The sequence below is a fragment of the Mustela erminea genome, chromosome 6 (genome assembly GCF_009829155.1).
Source record: "Mustela erminea isolate mMusErm1 chromosome 6, mMusErm1.Pri, whole genome shotgun sequence".
Lineage (NCBI taxonomy): Eukaryota > Metazoa > Chordata > Mammalia > Carnivora > Mustelidae > Mustela > Mustela erminea.
This window is the reverse complement of record NC_045619.1, coordinates 84,119,711-84,139,596: the sequence shown is the minus strand read 5'-3', so window position 1 is coordinate 84,139,596 and position 19,886 is coordinate 84,119,711.

Genomic DNA, 19,886 nt, shown 5'->3' with positions numbered 1-19,886 from the left:
AACATAAAAAAAGAATGTAGTCATTCCAAATAAAATAAAAGCTTTATTTTCCATAATAGAAAGTTAAAAATATAGCTACTCTACAATTAAGCAATTACACTTCTAGATCTTTATTCAAAAGATACAAAATTACAGATCCAAAGAGGTATATGAACCCTGATATTTAGTAGCATTATCAACAATAGCCAACCTGTGGAGAGAGCCCAAATGTCCACTGTCTGATGAATGGATAAAGATGATGTTGGGGGCATTTGTGTGATCCTGTTGGTTAAGCATCTGACTTTTGGTCTTGGCCCAGGTCTTGATCTCACGGTCTTGGGTTTGAGTACTGCATTTGTCTCCATGCCCAGAGTGGAGCCTACTTCCAAAAAAAAAAAAAAAAAAGATGTGAGATTTTATATATACATAATGGAATATTACTCAGCCATCAGAAGAAAAAGAAATCTTGATATTTGAGGGAGGAGTCAAGATGGTGGAGAAGTAGCAGGCTGAGACGACATCAGGTAGCAGGAGCTCAGCTAGATAGCTTATCAAACCACTGTGAACACCTACAAATCCAACAGGAGATAGAAGAGAAGAGCAACAATTCTAGAAACAGAAAATCGACCACTTTCTGAAAGGTAGGACTAGCGGAGAAGTGAATCCAAAACATTGGGAAGATAGACCACGGAGGGGAGGGGCCAGCTCCAGGCAAGCGGCGGAGAAACGGAGCACAAAATCAGAACTTTTAAAAGTCTGCTCCACTGAGGGACATCACTCCAGAGGCTAAACCAGGGTGAAGCCTACGTGGGGTCAGCGTGGCCCCAGATCCTGCAGAGACACAGAAGGATTGGGGGTGTCTGAGTGTCACAGAACTCGGTATCAGAGCAGGGAAGCCAGCTACAGAGACAGAGCCGAGGAGTGAGCTCTCAACTCATAGTTACCTTGAACCATAATCCGTGGCACAGGCCACTGCTCTGTGAGTGGGGTCCCCACAAGATCCGGGGAGACACACCTTGGAAGAGCTCAGGGATCTGTGGGGTTTAGAGACTCCAGGTGGAGCTGTGTGCCAGAGACACAGACGCTTGGTCACAGGCTGGGTGAGCTCGGAATGCCGCCGGAGGCTAGAGAGATGGGAGTGATTGAGCTCTTTTCCCTGAGGGTGCACAGAGGAGTGGGGCCCCGAGCTCTCGGCTCCTCTGGGCCAGAGATTGGGAAGCTGCCATTTTCATTCCCATTCTCCAGAACTCTACCGAAAGCATTCAGGGAACAAAACCTTCCGAAAGTGAACCCGAGTGGATTACTTAGCCTGGCCCCTGGTAAGGGCGGTGCAATTCCGCCTCTGGCAAAGACATTTGAGAATCACTACAACAGGCCCCTCCCCCAGAATATCAACAAGAAATCCAGCCAAGACAAAGTTCACTTACCATGGAGAACAGCGGAATTCCAGAGGAGGAGAAAGCAAAGCATGGAATTCATGGCTTTCTCCCCATGATTCTTTAGTCTTGCAGTTAATTAATTTTTTTAATTTTATTTTTTTCTTCTGCTAATTTTTTTTAACCTTTACCCTTTCCTCTTTTAATGTTTTTGAACTAGTTTATCTTAACAATACCTTTCATTAAAAAAAAATAATAATCTTTTTTGAACCTTCATTATTATAGTCATGTTTTATCCTTCATTGTGCCTAACTTTATTTTTTATATACATATAGGGGTTTTTCTCCTAAAAAAATTTGGGGTACAACTTCTTCTAATAGATCAAGATATACCCTAAATCTAGCTCTGGGCTTGTTCTAGTCTCCAGCCCGAGCAAATTCTCTCCACTTTCTTTTTCTTTATTCTCCCAATGAACTTAATCAATTCCTTCTTTAGAAATTAAAATTTTTTTCATCCTTTTTTAATCTTTTTTTAAATTTTTTTTATTTTTTTATAAACATATGATGTATTTTTATCCCCAGGGGTACAGGTCTCACCAGGTTTACACACTTCACAGCACTTACCATAGCACATACCCTCCCCAATGTCCATAACCCCACCCCCCTCTCTCAACCCCCCTCCCCCCAGCAACCCTCAGTTTGTTTTGTGAGATTAAGAGTCACTTATGGCTTGTCTCCCTCCTAATCCCATCTTGTTTCATTTATTCTTCTCCTGCCCCCCAACCCCCCACATTGCATCTCCACTTCCTCATATCAGGGAGATCATATGATAGTTGTCTTTCTCTGATTGACTTATTTCGCTAAGCATTATACCCTCTAGTTCCATCCATGTCGTCGCAAATGGCAAGATTTCATTTCTTTTGATGGCTGCATAGTATTCCATTGTGTATATATACCACCTCTTCTTTATCCATTCATCTGTTGATGGACATCTAGGTTCTTTCCATAGTTTGGCTATTGTAGACATTGCTGCTATAAAAATTTGGGTGCATGTGCCCATTCTGTCAGTTGTCTTTTGGTTTTGTTGACTGTTACCTTTGGTGTGCAGAAGATTTTGATCTTGATGAAGTCCCAATAGTTCCTTTTTGCTCTTGCTTCCCTTGCCTTTGGCTATGTTGCTAGGAAGAAGTTGCTGCGGCTGAGATTGAAGAGGTTCTTGCCTGTGTTCTTCTCAAGAGTTTTGATGGATTCCTTTCTCACATTGAGGTCCTTCATCCATTTGGAGTCTATTTTCATGTGTGGTGTAAGGAAATGGTCCAATTTCATTTTTCTGCATGTGGCTGTCCAATTTTCCCAACACCATTTGTTGAAGAGGCTGTCTTTTTTCTGTTGGACATTCTTTCCCGCTTTGCCACAGATTAGTTGGCCATAGAGTTGAGGGTCTATTTCTGGGCTTTCTTAATCTGTGTGTCTGTTTTTGTGCCAGTACCATATTGTCTTGATGATGACAGCTTTGTAATAGAGCTCTTGAAGTCTGGAATTGAGATGCCACCAACTTTGGCTTTCTTTTTCAATATTCCTTTGGATATTTGAGGTCTTTTCTGGTTCCATATAAATTTTAGGATTATTTGTTCCATCTTTGAAAAAAATGGATGGGATTTTGATAGGGATTGCATTAAACGTGTGGATTGCTTTAGGTTGCATAGACATTTTCATAATATTTGTTCTTCCAATCCATAAGCATGGAACATTTTTCCATTTCTTTGTGTCTTCCTCAATTTCTTTCATGAGTACTTTATAGTTTTCTGAGTACAGATTCTTTCCCTCTTTGGTTAGGTTTATTCCTAGGTATCTCATGGTTTTGGGTGCAATGGTAAATTGGATCAACTCCTTAATTTCTTTTTCTTCTGTCTTGTTGTTGGGGCATAGAAATGCAACTGATTTCTGTGCATTGATTTTATATCCTGACACTTTTCTAAATTCCTGTACAAGTTCTAGCAGTTTTGAAGTGGAGTCTTTTGGGTTTTCCACATATAGTGTTATATCATCGGCAAAGAGTGATAGTTTGATTTTTTCTTTGCCAATTTGGATGGCTTTAATTTCTTTGTGTTGTCTGATTGGACTTCTAGTACTATGTTGAATAGCCATGGTGATAATGGACATCCCTGCTGTGATCCTGACCATAGCGGAAAAGCTCTCAGTTTTTCTCCATTGAGAATGCTATTTGCTGTGGGTTTTTCATAGATGGCTTTGATGATATTGAGGTATGTACTCTCTATCCCTACACTTTGTAAAGCTTTGATCAAGAAAGGATGTTGTATTTTGTCAAATGCTTTTTCAGCATCTATTGAGAGTATCATATGGTTCTTATTATTTTTTTTTATTAATGTATTGTACCACATTGATTGATTTGCAGATGTTGAACTCACCTTGCAGCCCAGGAATAAATCCCACTTGGTCATGGTGAATAATCCTTTTAATGTACTATTGGATCCTATTGGTTAGTATTTTGGTGAGAATTTTGCATCTGTGTTCATCAAGGATATTGGTCTGTAATTCTCTTTTTTGATGGGGTCTTTGTCTGGCTTTGGGATCAAGGTAATGCTGGCCTCATAAAATGAGTTTGGAAGTTTTCCTTCCATTTCTACTTTTTGGAACATTTTCAGGAGAATAGGAGTTACTTCTTTAAATGTTTGGTAGAATTCCCCTGGGAAGCCATCTGGCCCTGGGCTCTTTTTTTTTGGGAAGTTTTTGATGACTGCTTCAATATCCTTACTGGTTATGGGTCTGTCAAGTTTTCTATTTCTTCCTGATTCAGTTTTGGTAATTTATACATCTCTAGGAATGCACTCATTTCTTCCAGATTGTCAAATTTGCTGGTGTAGTTACTCATAATATGTTCTTATAATTGTATTTCTTTGGTGTTGGTTGTGATATCTCCTCTTTCATTGATGGTTTTATTTATTTGGGTCCTTTCTCTTTTCTTTTTGATAAGTCTGGCCAGGAGTTTATCAATCTTATTAATTCTTTCAGAGAACCAACTCCTAATTTCGTTATTCTATTTTTTTTTGTTTCTATTTCATTGATTTCTGCTCTGATCTTTATGATTTCTCTTCTCCTGCTGGGATTAGGCTTTCTTTCTTGTTTTTTTTCCAGCTCCTTTAGGTGTAGGGTTAGGTTGTGTACCCGAGACCTTTCTTGTTTCTTGAAAAAGGCCTGTACTGCTATATATTTTCCTCTCAGGACTGCCTTTGCTGTGTCCCACAGATTTTGAACTGTTGTGTTTTCATTATCATTTGTTTCCATGAACTTCTTCAATTCTTCTCTAATTTCCTGGTTGACCCATTCATTCTTTAGAAGGATGCTGTTTAGTCTCCATGTATTTGGGTTCTTTCCAGATTTCCTCTTGTGATTGAGATCTAGCTTCAGAGCATTGTGGTCTGAAAATATGTGGGGAATTATCCCAATCTTTTGATACCCGTTGAGACCTGATTTGTGACCCATGATGTGATCTATTCTGGAGAATGTTTCATGTGCACCAGAGAAGAATGTGTCCTCTGTTTCTTTGGGATGGAATGTTCTGAATATATCTGTGATGTCCATCTGGTCCAGTGTGTCATTTAAGGCCTTTATTTCCTTGTTGATCTTTTGCTTGGATGATCTGTCCATTTCAGTGAGGGGAGTGTTAAATTCCCCTACTATTATTGTATTACTGTCAATGTGTTTCTTTGATTTTGTTATTAATTGTTTTATATAGTTGGCTGCTCCTACGTTAGGGGCATAGATATTCAAAATTGTTAGATCTTCTTGTTGGACAGACCCTTTGAGTATGATATAGTGTCCTTCCTCATCTCTTATTATAGTCTTTGGCTTAAAATCTAATTGATCTGATATAGGGATTGCCACCACAGCTTTCTTTTGATGTCCATTAGCATGGTAAATTGTTTTCCACCCCCTCACTTTAAATCTGGAGGTGTCTTTGGGTCTAAAATGAGTCTCTTGTAGATAGCATATTGGTGGTTTTTTTTTTTTTTTAATCTATTCTGATACCCTGTGTCTTTTGATTGGGGCATTTAGCCCATTTATTACATTCAGGGTAACTATTGAGAGATGAATTTAGTGCCATTGTATTGCTTTAAGGTGACTGTTACTGTATTTTGTCTTTGTTCCTTTCTTGTCTACTACTTTTAGGGTCTCTCTTTTCTTAGAGGACCCCTTTCAATATTTCCTGTAGAGCTGGTTTGGTGTCTAAAAATTCTTTCAGTTTTTGTTTGTCCTGGAAGCTTTTTATCTCTCCTTCTATTTTCAATGATAGCCTAGCTGGATATAGTATTCTTTAGCCCACTGAGCCACCCAGGCGCCCCTGGATATAGTATTCTTGGCTGCATGTTTTTCTCATTTAGTGCTCTGAATATATATGCCAGTTCTTTCTGGTCTGCCAGGTCTCTGTGGATAAGTCTGCTGCCAATCTAGTATTTTTACCATTGTATGTTACAGACTTTTTGTCCTGGCTGCTTTCAGAATTTTCTCTTTGTCACTAAGACTTGTACATTTTACTATTAGACAGGGTGTGGACCTATTCTTATTGATTTTGAGGGGGATTCTCTGCACCTTCTGGATTTTGATGTTTGTTCTCTTTGCCACATTAGGGAAATTCTCTATAATAATTCTCTCCAATATACCTTCTGCCCCCCCTTCTTCTTCTGGAATCCCAATTATTGTAATATTTTTTGCTTTATGGTATCACTGATCTCTTGAATTCTCCCCTCATGGTCCAGTAGTTGTTTGTTTCTCTTTTGCTCAGCTTCTTTATTCTCCATAATTTGATCTTCTATATCTCTAATTCTCTCTTCTGTCTCATTTATCCTAGCAGTAAAAGCCACTATTTTTTTTTATTATTATACCTCATTAATAGCTTTTTAAAATTTCAGCTTGGTTAGATTTTAGTTCTTTACCTTTCCAGAGAGGGCTTTTATTTCTCCAGACAGAATTTCTCTAATATCTTCCATGCCTTTTTGAGCCCAGCTAGCACATTGAGAATTGTCATCCTGAACTCTAGATCTGACATATTGCCAATGTTTGTATTATTAAGTCTGTAGCCTTCAATACTGACTTGTTCTTTTTTTTTTTTTTTTGTGGTGAGTATCCTATATGTATACAAAAATTAAGTTAGATACAATGAAGGATAAAACATGACTGTAATAATGAAGGTTCAAAAGGATTTTTTTTTAAAGAAAGGTATTGTTAAGATAAACTAGTTAAAAAATGTTAAAAGAGGAAAGAGTAAAAGTTAAAAAAATTAGAATAAAAAAATTTAAAAAAATTTAATTAACTTTGCAAGACTAAAGAATTATGGGGAGAAAGCCATGAAATTCGTGCTTTGCTTTCCCCTCCTCTGAAATTCCGCTATTCTCCTTGATCATTGAGCTTGGTCTTGGCTAGATGTTCTTGCTGAACTTCTGGGGGGGAGCTGTTGTAGTGATTATCAAGTGTCTTTGCCTGAGGCAGAATTGCACCGCCCTTGCCAGGGGCTGGGCTAGGTAATCTGCTCAGGTTCACTCTCACGAGCTTTTATTCCCTGAACCCTTTCCATAGAGTTCTGGAGGATGGGAATGAAAATGGTGGCCTCCCAATCTCCTGCCCAGAGGAGCCAAGAGCTCAGGTCCCCACTCTCAGTGTGCCCTTGGAGAAAAGAGCTCAATCACTCCCATCTTCCTGATCTTCGGCCATGCTCCGAGCTCACCTGGCCTGTGACGAAGCATTTCTGTCTCTGGCACACAGCCCCATTTGGAATCTCCAAACCCAGCAGATTCCTGCCACTCTGCTCTTTCGGGGGGTCTCCCCAGATCTGCCACTTGTGGGGTCCCTGCTCAAATAGCAGAGGCCTGACTGTGCTGCAGATCACAGTTTAAGGTAGCCCCGAGCTGAGAGCTCACTCCTTGGCTCCATCTCTGTAGCTGGCTTCCCTGCTCTAATACCTGTGAGCTCTGCTACACTCAGACACCCCTAGTCCTTCTGTGGTCCCGTGTGACCTGAGACCATGCTGTCCCCATGAGGGCCCCACCCCCACTTAGCCTCTGGAGCGATATCCCTCAGTGGAGTAGACTTTTAAAGGTTCTGATTTTGTGCTCTGTTGCCCACCACTTGCTGGGAGCTGGCCCCTCCTCCTGTGGTCTATCTTCCTGTTGCTTCAGATTCACTTCTCCATATGTCCTACCTTTCAGAAAGTGGTCGATTTTTTGTTTCTAGAATTGCTGTCTTTTTCTCTTCAATCTCCTGTTGGATTTGTAGGTGTTCAGAATGGTTTGATAACTATCTAACTGAACTGCTATGACCTGATGTCATCTTAGCCTGCTACTCCTCTGCCATCTTGACTCCTTCTTTGATGGATTTTTAAAAATCCATTCTGATACCTTCTGTCTTTTGGTTGGAACATTCAGTCCACTTATATTCAGAGTAGTTATTGAAAGATATGAGATTAGTGCTATTTTATTATCTGTAAAGCTGTTGTTCCTATAGATCGTCTCTGCTCCTTTTTAGTCATGTTATTGTATCTATTCCTTTCTAGTCTTTGTTGAGTTTGGTCTTTCTGCTCCAAGTGTACCCTTTAATATTTCTTGCAGGGTTGGTTTAGTGTTCACAAACTCCTTTAGTTTATGTTTGTCTTGGAAAGTCTTTATCACTCTATTTTGAATAATAGCCTTGCTGGATAAAGTATTAATGGCTACATTTTTCCCATTTAGCACTTTGAATATGTCATACCTCCTCTCTCTGGCCTGCCAGGTCTCTGTGGACAGGTCTGCTGCCAGCCTTATGTGTTTACCCTTGTAGGTTATGGACTTATTCTCCTTGCTGCTTTCAAAATTCTCTCTTTATCTTTGTTATTTTGCAAGTTTCACTATATGTCATGGTGTTGACCTGTTTATGTTCATTTTGAGGGGAGTTCTCTGTGCCTTTTTGACTTTTGAATGCCTATTACTTTCCCCAGATTAGGGGAGTTCTCAGCTATAATTTGTTCAAATAAACCTTCTGCCCTCTTTTCCTACTCTTCTTCTGAGTCTCTTATGATACAGATATTATTGCATTTTGTGGAATTGTTGAGTACCCTAAGTTTATATTCATGACCTAATATTTTTTTTTTCCTATTTTTTTAAAAAGATTTTATTTATTTGAGAGAGCAAGAGAGAGAGAAAGAGAGAGAGAGAGAAGAAGAGAGAGCACAAGCAGGGGGCGGAGGGGCAGAAGGAGAGGGAGAAGCAGATTCCCTGCTGATAAGGGGGCCTAATGTGGAGATTGACCCCAGGACCCCAGGATCGAGGCAGACACTCAACCAACAGAGCCACATAGGCACCCCTCTTTCCCTCTTCTTTCCAGCTTCATTTTTTTCCCCATAATTTTATCTTCTATATCATCTATCCTTTCCTCTACTTCTTTAATCCTCAGTGATTATATCCAGTGTGTTTTACATTTCAGTTATGGCATTTTTTATTCCAGCCTGACTAGTTTTTAGGTCTTTTATCTCTGTAGCAAGTGTTTCTCTGGTGTCTTGTATGCTTTTTTAAAGTCCAACTAGTAGTCTTATGACTGTTGATCCAAATTCTTGTTCAGATATACTGCTTATATCTGTTTTGAGAAAGTCCCTGACTGTTATATCTTCACAACCTTTCTCTTGGGGAGAATTCCTCCATGTTGTCATTTTGGTAAGTTTCTGTCTCTTGTATGTTATGAAAGCTTGTTATGTTTCCTGTACCTCAGAGTAATGTAATATTAAAAAGAGGTCATACACTGTCCAGGGCCTTGCACTTCAGGAAGTGTTTCTGGTGTATGCTGTGTGCACTGCAATTGTGTTTTGGCTGCTCTCTCCCAGTGGTCCATCCTCCGCAGAGTTCCTCCTTGTTTGCAGTGGGGAGTGTTTGGACCTTTATCTAGGTGTGTTTTGCTTTGTTTGTTGAAAAAAATCTTGTGCCTGTCATGCTATCTCCCTCCCCTGGTGGAGATTGTTCTCCCAATCCTAAAATAGATTTTCTGGGTGTTCCAAGGCTCTGACCTTAATATAGCTGTATTCCAGGGATGAGGAAAGCCCAAGGTCCCCCTACTTCTCTGCCATCTTAACTCTTCCATCAAAACATAAGGTTTTTGAAGACACCTTGTCCTGGCAGATCTGTTTATAGGCGTGGAAAATTTCATTTCTAACCTTTTGGATCTCATCTTTTAGATTTGTCCATGATCACACCCCCACCCCCACTTTAGGACCATCATAACCTCTATGCTCTTTTAACATTGAAAACACATATCTAGGGATTCTGGTACATGATGTCTATTACATTTGTAGGGAAATCAGAAGGTAACATTAAGGGGTGGCATGCTGATTCTGTGTCAGACGGTATGAAGACTGAGTTAAAGTGTAGATAATGGAGGAAGTGAGAGATACCCAGTAGAGGTATCACATTGTTCCATATGTATATACAGAAGACAGTTGATGCATGAATAGACAGCATTGCCACTACCAGGTTGTAAACAAATGTTGGGTAAATTCACCCTTTGCCTGGTTCTAATTACATGTGAAAGAGGATCCATTAGCATTACCTGCAGTCTCTTCTATAGTAATTACTATGCAGTATCTGAGTACTAGAGGATAGTGAAACTCAGCCATCATTTTATTTATTTATTTATTTTATTTTAAAATTTATTTTTTTCAGTGTAACAGTATTTATTGTTTTTGCACCACACCCAGTGATCTATGCAATCCACGCCCTCTCTAATACCTACCACCTGGTTCCCCCAACCTCCAACCCCCCCGCCCCTTCAAAACCCTCAGGCTGTTTTTCAGAGTCCATAGTCTCTCATGGTTCACCTCCCCTTCCAATTTCCCTCAACTCCTTTCTCCTCTCTAACTCCCGTTGTCCTCCATGCTATTAGTTATGCTCCACAAATATGTGAAACCATATGATAATTGACTCTCTCTGCTTGACTTATTTCACTCAGCATAATCTCTTCCAGTCCAGTCCATGTTGCTACAAAAGTTGGCTATTCATCCTTTCTGATGGAGGCATAATACTGAATAGTGTATATGGACCACATCTTCCTTATCCATTCGTCCTTTGAAGGGCATCTTGGTTCTTTCCACAGTTTGGCGATTGTGGCCATTGCTGCTATAAACATTGGGCTACAGATGGCTCTTCTTTTCACGACATCTGTATCCTTGGGGTAAATACCCAGTAGTGCAATGGCAGGGTCATAGGGAAGCTCTACTTTTAAATTCTTGAGGAATCTCCACACCGTTTTCCAAAGTGGCTGCACCAACTTGCATTCCCACCAACAGTGTAGGAAGGTTCCCATTTCTCCACATCCTCTCCAACACACGTTGTTTCCTGTCTTGTTAATTTTGGCCATTCTAACTGGTGTAAGGTGGTATCTCAATGTGGTTTTAATTTGAATCTCCCTGATGGCTAGTGTTGATGAACATTTTTTCATGTGTCTGATAGCCATTTGTATGTCTTCATTGGAGAAGGGTCTGTTCATATCTTCTGCCCATTTTTTGATATGATTGTCTGTTTTGTGTGTGTTGAGTTTGAGGAGTTCTTTATAGATCCTGGATATCAACCTTTTGTCTGTACTGTCATTTGCAAATATCTTCTCCCATTCCATGGATTGCGTCTTTGTTTTGTTGACTGTTTCCTTTACTGTGCAAAAGCTTTTGATCTTGATGAAGTCCCAAAAGTTCATCTTCACTTTTGTTACCTTGGCCTTTTGAGACATATCTTGAAAGAAGTTGCTGTGGTTGATATCGAAGAGGTGACTGCCTATATTCTCCTCTAGGGTTCTGATGGATTCCTGTCTCACGTTGAGGTCTTTTATCCATTTCGAGTTTATCTTTGTGTACGGTGTAAGAGAATGGTCGAGTTTCATTCTTCTACATATAGCTGCCCAGTTTCGCCAGCACCATTTATTGAAGAGACTGTCTTTTTTCCATTGTATATTTTTTCCTGTTTTGTCAAAGATTATTTGCCCATAGAGTTGAGGGTCCATATCTGGGCTCTCCACTCTCTTCCACTGGTCTACGTGTCTGTATTTATGCCAGTACCATGCTGTCTTGGTGATCACAGCTTTGTAGTACAGCTTGAAATCAGGTAACGTGATGCCCCCAGTTTTATTTTTGTTTTTCAACATTTCCTTAGCGATTCGGGGTCTCTTCTGATTCCATACAAATTTTTGGATTATTTGCTCCAGCTCTTTGAAAAATACCGGTGGAAGTTTGATCAGAATGGCATTAAAAGTATAGATTGCTCTAGGCAGTAGAGACATTTTAACAATGTTTATTCTTCCGATCCAAGGGTATGGAATGGTCTTCCATCTTTTTGCATCTTCTTCAATTTCTTTCATGAGTGCTCTGTAGTTCCTTGAGTACAGATCCTTTGCCTCTTTGGTTAGGTTTATTCCCAGGTATCTTATGGTTCTTGGTGCTATAGTAAATGGAATCGATTCTCTAATTTCCCTTTCTGTATCTTCATTGCTAGTGTATAAGAAAGCCACTGATTTCTGTACATTGACTTTGTATCCTGCCACATTGCTGAATTGCTGTATGAGTTCTAGTAGTTTGGGGGTGGAGTCTTTTGGGTTTTCCATATAAAGAATCATGTCATCTGTGAAGAGAGAGAGTTTGACTTCTTCATTGACAATTTGGATACCTTTTATTTCTCTTTGTTGTCTGATTGCTGTTGCTTGGACTTCTAATACTATGCTGAACAAGAGTGGTGAGAGTGGGCATCCTTGTCGCATTCCTGATCTCAACAGGAAGGCTGCAAGCTTTTTCCCATTGAGGATGATATTTGCTGTGGGTCTTTAAATAGATAAATTTTTTGAAATTCAGGAATGTTCCCTCTATCCCTATCCTTTGAAGTGTTTTAATCAGGAACGGATGCTGGATTTTGTCAAATGCTTTTTCTGCATCAATTGAGAGGACCACGTGGTTCTTCTCTCTTCTCTTATTAATTTGTTGTATCACATTGATTGATTTGCGAATGTTGAACCATCCTGGTAGCCTAGGGATAAATCCCACCTGGTCATGGTGGATAATCCTTTTAATGTGCTGTTGGATCCTGTTTGCTAGTATCTTGTTGAGAATCTTAGCATCCATATTCATCAGTGAAATTGGTCTGAAATTCTCCTTTTTGGTAGGGTCTTTGCCTGGTTTGGGGATCAAGGTTGCTGGCTTCATAGAAAGAGTCTGGAAATTTTCCTTCTGCTTCAATTTTTTGAAACAGCTTCAGGAGAACAGGTGTTATTTCTTCTTTGAAGGTTTGGTAGAATTCCCCAGGGAATCTGTCAAATCCCCGGCTCTTGTTTTTTGGGAGGTTTTTGACCACTGCTTCAATCTCATTACTAGATACCCGTCTATTCAGGTTGTCAATTTCTTCGTGGTTCACTTTTGGGAGTTTATAGTTTTCCAGGAATGCATCCATTTCGTCTAGGTTGCTTAGCTTTTGGCATATAACTGTTGATAATAACTTCTGATGATTGTGTCTACTTCCTCGGTGTTAGTTGTGATCTCTCCCTCTTCATTCATAATTTTATCAATTCGGGCTTTCTCTCTTTTCTTTTGGATTAGCATGGCCAATGGTTTATCGATCTTATTGATTCTTTCAAAAAACCAACTTTTAGTTTCATTGATACGTGTACTGTATCTCTGGTTTCTACCTCATTGATCTCAGGTCTAATCTTGATGATTTCCCTTCTTATGTGTGGAATTGGCTTGATTTGTTGTTGATTCTCCAGTTCTTTAAGGTGTAGAGACAGCTGGTGTGCTCTGGATTTTTCAATTTTTTGAGGGATATCTGGATAGCTATGTAATTCCCCCTTAGGACCGCCTTTGCTGTATCCCATAGGTTTTGGACCGAAGTGTCTTCATTCTCATTGGTTTCCATGAATTGTTTCAGTTCTTCTTTGATCTCCTGGTTGATCCAAGCATTCTTAAGCAAGGTGGTCTTTAGCTTCCACGTGTTTGAATTCCTTCCGAACTTTTCCTTGAGATTGAGCTCCAGTTTCAAGCATTGTGATCTGAGAATGTGCAGGGAATAATCTCAGTCTTTTGGTATTGGTTGAGTCCTGATTTGTGACCCAGTATGTGGTCTATTCTGGAGAAGGTTCCATGTGCACTTGAGAAGAATGAGTATTCTGTTGTTTTAGGGTGGAATGTTCTGTATATATCTATGAGGTCTATCTGGTCCAACGTGTCATTCAATGCTCTTGTTTCTTTATTGATTTTCTGCTTCAATGATCTGTCTATTTCTGAGAGAGGCGTGTTAAGCTCTCCTAGGATTAGTGTATTCATATCAATATGACTCTTTATCTTGATTAATAGTTTTCTTATGTAATTGGCTGCTCCCATATTGGGGGCATAGATATTTGCAATTGTTAGATCATCTTGGTGGATAGTCCCTTTACGAATGCTGTAGTGTCCTTCTGTATCTCTGACTACAGTCTTTAGTTTAAAATCTAGTTTGTCTGACATGAGAATCACTACCCTGGCCTTCTTTTGAGGCCCACTGGCATGAAAGATGCTTCTCCATCCCTTCACTTTCAGTCTGGGCATATCTTTAGGCTCAAAATGGGTCTCTTGTAGACAACATATGGATGGGTCCTGTCGTTTTATCCAATCTGCAACCCTGTGCTGTTTTATGGGTACATTTAGGCCATTCACATTGAGAGTGATTATTGGTAGATACGTTTTTATTGACATCGTGTTACCTTTGAAGTTTTTCTTTCTGTAGATTGTCTCTATATTTCTGTTCAATGTTATTCTTAGGATTTTTCCTCTTTAATAGAACCCCCCTTAATATTTCTTGCAGTGTCAGCTTGGTGGTTGCATAGTGTTTTAAGCCTTACTGGTCTTGGAAACTCTTTATCTCTCCATCCATTTTGAATGTCAGTCTTCCTGGATAAAGTATTCTTGGCTGCATGTTCTCATCATTTAGTGCCCTGAATATATCTTGCCAGCCCTTTCTGGCTTGCCAGGTCTCTGTGGACAGGTCTGATGTTATTCTGCTGGGCTTTCCTCTGTAAGTAACGAGCCTCTTTGTTCTAGCAGCTTTCAAGAGATTATATCTACAATTATGATTCCTCAATTTGGCTATCAGGTGCCTTAATGTTTTTCTGGAATCTATAATCTTGGGTGGAGACCGTTCGGCCTATAGTACATGAATGCTGGTTCCATTCGTGAGATTGGGAAGATTTTCATAAAGAACTTGTTCCACTATATCTTCTAGACTTCTTTCTTTCTCCTCCCCTTCAGGGATTCCAATAATTCTGACGTTGGAACGTTTCATGGCATCATTATTTCCCTGATTCTGTTTTCGTGGCTTCTAAGGTGTTTGTTCCAGGCTTCCTCCTGATCCTTTCTCTCTATCTGTTTGTCCTCTGGATCACTAATTCTATCTTCTGTCTCAGTTACCCTCGCTTTGAGAGAATTTAGATTAGATGAACTCATTGAGAGCATTGTAAAGCTCATCCCTGGTAGCTTTCAGCTCTTCCCTAACATTGAAAACATGTTCTCTGGTCGTTTTCAGTTCAGCCCTAATCAATTCCGTTTGGTCATTCATGGCTTTCTCCAACCTAGCTATTGCCTGGATAATTGTTAGCCTGAATTCTCTTTCTGACATATTGTCTATGTTGATAGCCGTTAGCTCTGTTGCAGAAGGCCCATCCTCTGTATTTTTCTTCTGTTGGGCATTCCTCCTCCTAGTCATTTTGGTGAGAGATGGCTGAACAGATGTAGCTGGATATATCGACCGTGGTGCAGTCAAGGTGCACCCTGGAACGCTTCTGAGCAATCAGGGTTCCCCACCCAAATGAGAGAAAAAAGAAAAAAGAGAGAGAGACAGGAAAGAAAGGGAAGATAAAAGAGAAGGTTCAGCCCAAATGGGCCCCAAGGTAAGATTTATGAACTATACAAACAAAAACAGACAACAGAAAGACTGATAAAAGTATATGCCAAGAGAAAAAAATTATATATATATATATGCAAATAAAGGAAGAACCTCATCAAAAAGAACCCCAAGTGTAAGATTTATATACTATCAGGACAAACACAAAAACACAAACACTGGGGGAAGAAAAAGATGGGAGTGTGGTTATAAATTCTCAGTGTGGGCGAGGAAGGTGGTTTTGAATCTTCCTGGATGTATCTTGATATCATTGTTAAAGGACTCAACTACCCTAAGATAAAGTGGGATTAAAAATTGGTTTACCTATAGGGGTAGCATTGTGGGGAAAGGGGATTACCTTAAAGTTTAACTCTATATGAATATTAGAAAATAAAAATTTAAAAAAGGAATAGACTAAACTAAACTAAAATTAAAAAAAATTTAAAAAATAGAAATGCTAAAGGAAAACACAGGTGTTATGTATCAAAAAGTTCAGGTCAGAAGGTTATTATGGAATTTGATGTACTGGACAGCTCACTGTGATGGTAAATAGATTAAAAAATTATCTATATAAAAAAAGTGAGCCAGAATAGTGGGAACGAATTAAAAGTTGTCCTATGAAGTAGTGGTGGTTGTTCTCTTGTTTTTTGTGTGTTTTTTTTTTTTTCCTTTCCTGGTTGGTTTTCTGGGGGAGGGGCCTGCCACGTGGGTTTTCAGTCAATGATGTTCTCTGAGTTAAGTCCTCCCGCCCCCCTCAAGGGGGTGGGCTCTGGGGAAACTGATTTTTTCAGGCTTTTGTTCTCTGGAGGTTTTTATGTTTGTTCACTTTTGTTTTTCTCTTTCACCTTGAACGCTTTTGATGGTTTTTGTAGGTTTAGAGGAAAGCAAACTGCACCCTGACCTCCCTCTCAGAGAGAAGCCTCAGTCTGGCTGCAGAGCCCAAATAAATCCCCCCTTGGCCGCTGGCAGAGCAGGTTCCCAGTCGCGGTCCCTGGGGACGCAGAGGCGGCTGTCTGGGCAGCTCCAGACTGCCAGAGAAGTTCCAAGCGGTGATCCCACACTGAGATAATCCCCCCACTCCTGGCTGGCCCTGGCTGGGGGCTGAGAGTGCCTGGTCTTTCTAGGTTGACACCAGGCTGGCGCCTGTGTGCACCTCTCTCAGGGGAGGGCGCGGGGCGCGACTTGGACTCTGAGAACATGGCAGGGCACTCACGTGGGGACTGCAAAAAGGTTGTGCTTCTGTTGGCTGGTGAGGCTCCCAGCCCCTCACGGGAGCCAGGCCCCACACGCTCTCAGGCGTGTTGGTGGCTCGGGGACCAAGACCTGGTTTCTCCGCAGCACTGTCTCTGGCTCTGCGCCAGGGGTGGCTGTCCTGGGTCTGGGGACTTAAGCCCCTGTCCCTAATACCCCGATTCCCACAATTTTCTCCCAGTGATCCTTTGTTATTTTTGAGTGCTTTCTACCAGACTCCCGAGTTAATGCTGGTCCCCAGATGCAGGGCACTCTCGTATTGGGATATTACTTTCCAATGGGTTGCCTATGGTGGCTCCCTCTCCCTTTTGTTTATCTTCTGATATCAGTCTGACTTTCCCACTCCGCTTTACCTGCCCACTGGCGTCTTCTGCTCCAGTAGCGATCCAGACGTGTATAAATCTGATCTCAGGATGATTTCATGGGTGATCGGAGTTCTTTGGACGGTAATCAGCCCACTTTAGGGTACAGGTTGAAAGGGTGCCTCCTCCTACTTCCCCGCCATCTTCGCCTCTGAACCTCAGCCATTATTAAGAAAGAGTATGGGTATTGATCAAAGACCAGGGCACCCAGGCAGCTAGGACAAAAGGACAGAGGAACGAATTAGTTTAGGACAATGGTTCTCAAAATTTGTTGAAATCAGAATCACTCAGAAATCTTTAAAAAGACCCAATACCCAGGCTGAACCCCAAACCAATTAAATCAGATCTGAAGTAGGGCTTGGGCTTGATCATTGTTAAAGCTCTCCAAAGGATACCAGTGTGCAGGAGCCTCGGTAACCAGTGGTTTGGGGCCCTGGTGAGAGATTAGAAACCCATGATGAATCAGTTCCAGCTCTTTCCTGAGATCCAGGGGCATTTCTATCCCTTGATTCTGTAAATTATCTGTGTATCTTTGTAATAAATTCCTTCCTTTTGGCTGAAATTAATACTTGCAATCAATAGCCTTTTTTAAGAAAGAAAAAATAAAGAGTGAATGTGTCTTCTAATTCTCTCTATAATATTCCTATATGGCTTATGAAAAACATTGCACAGCTGACTGTTGACTACTGAATTTTTTTTTTTTAAAGATTTTATTTATTTATTTGACAGACAGAGATCACATGTAGGCAGAGAAGCAGGCAGAGAGAGAGGAATGCAGGCTCCCTGCTGAGCAGAGAGCCCAATGTGGGGCTCAATCCCAGGACCCCGGGATCATAACCCAAGCCAAAGGCAGAGGCTTTAACCCACTGAGCCACCCAGGCGCCCCTTTGACTACTGAATTTTAAAAGAACTTCCATCAATAGCCTTTGCTATGCCAGACATGAGGAAAACATTTCTTTCTTTTTTAACTTATTTTTTATTGTGTTATGTTAGTCACCATACAGCACATCATTAGTTTTTGATGTAGTATTCCATGACTCATTTTTTGTGTATAACACCCAGTGCTCCATACAATCCATGCTCTCCTTAATTCCCATCACCAGGATCACCCATCTCCCCAGCTCCCTCCTTTGTAAAACTCTCAGTTTGTTTCCCAGTGTCCATAGTCTGTCATGGCTCATCTCCCACTCTGATTTCTCCCCCTTCATTTTTCCCTTCCTTCTCCTAATGTCCTTCATGCTATTCCTTATGTTCCACAAATAAGTGAAACAATATGATAATTGACTTTCTCTGCTTATTTCATTTAGAATAATCTTCTCTAGTCCCATCCATGTTGATGCAAAAGTTGGGTATTCATCCTTTCTGAGGGCTAATATTTTATTGTGTATATGGACCACATCTTCTTTATCCACTTGTCTGTTGAAGGGCATCTTGGCTCTTTCCACATTTTGGCTATTGTGGACATTGCTGCTATGAACACTGTGGTGCATATAGCATTTCTTTTCACTCTGTCTGTACCTTTGGGGTAAATACCCAATAGTACAATTGCTGGGTCATAGGGTAGCTCTATTTTTAATTTTTTGAGGAACCTCCACACTGTTTTCCAAAGTGGCTGCATGAATTTGCATTCCCTCTAACAGTGTAAAAGGATTCCCCTTTCCCCACATCCTCTCCAACATTTGTTGTTTCTTGACTTGTCTATTTTTGCCATTCTAACTGGTATAAGGTGGTATCTTAATGTGGTTTTTATTTATTTATTTATTTTTATTTCTTTTCAGAGTAACATAATTCATTGTTTTTGCACCACACCCAGTGCTCCAGGAAAACATTTCAAGAATTAAGCAGGTTAAAGGTGACTGGTTTGCTAAAGGTGACTTGGCTTTTGTATCCCATTTTGGAAAGCAGGTCAAGTTCAGTTCATCTTCATGTGAGATGGACTCCATCATGTAATTATTGTCCTCCTGTATGGGTACCTAAATTCTCTGGCTTACTGGCACAACATGATAGGATGAGGTTTAGATATGACCACTTTCAAAATCAGTTGATTCATTACATTGATATTTCCTCTTTGGAAGAGGAAGTCAAGAGCATTTTTATGGCTGATTAAGGGCTAAGGCCAATCAGTCAAATATTGAGGAATATCCCAAGTTGAGACCTCTAGGGACATTTCACAAATAGTAAAGAACAAATTATTATCCCTTCTGGGTCCCACTAATGAGAAAAGAACACAAGGTCTTGTGGAGCAATACAGATTCTGGTAGACACACATATTGCATTTGGGTATCCTCTCTACTCTAATATAGAGTGACTAGGAAAAAACCCACTTAATTCAGATGAGCTGGAACAAAAGACATCTTTGAGGATATGCAAAGGGTAAGAGTACAAACTGCACCTCTGGGACTTCATAAACTTAAAGAACCAATGATTTTATATGTGTATACTACTAAAACTCAGCCTGGAGTTATTAGCAAAAGTCCAGTTCTGACACCAAATGGCAGCTACTTGTATTCTGATTTAGAAACCTATGTTATGACTAAGTACAAACCATTTGAGACACAATTACTAGTACACCTTGGAAACAGACTATATGGCTGAAAGACAATTACCAAGATATATATTTTGATATACGTGATGTCAAAAATATATTCAAAGAAAGGAAGAGCTGTACAGCAAAGTTCTTTAGTAAAATGTAAATGTTATACTTAGGAATATGGTGAAATGGAGTAAGTGCATCATATTCATGAGAAGGTAGTCTCTCTCTACCTCTAGGATCAATGATAGAACACTTTCTCCTGTTAGTGAGTAGTAGGAATTTTAGGACTCTCTTCTCACTAAAGTGTAATAGGCTGCTTGCTCCACTAGTGGGAGCTTCTGTACTGAAAAAGGACACTTCATAGGGAAGTCTGCAGCTATTTGCCCAGCAGACAGTAAACCCCTACTTGAAAAGGCAAAGACACAGACTTTTTAAACGATATTTAGTCCCCTAATCCATGAGCA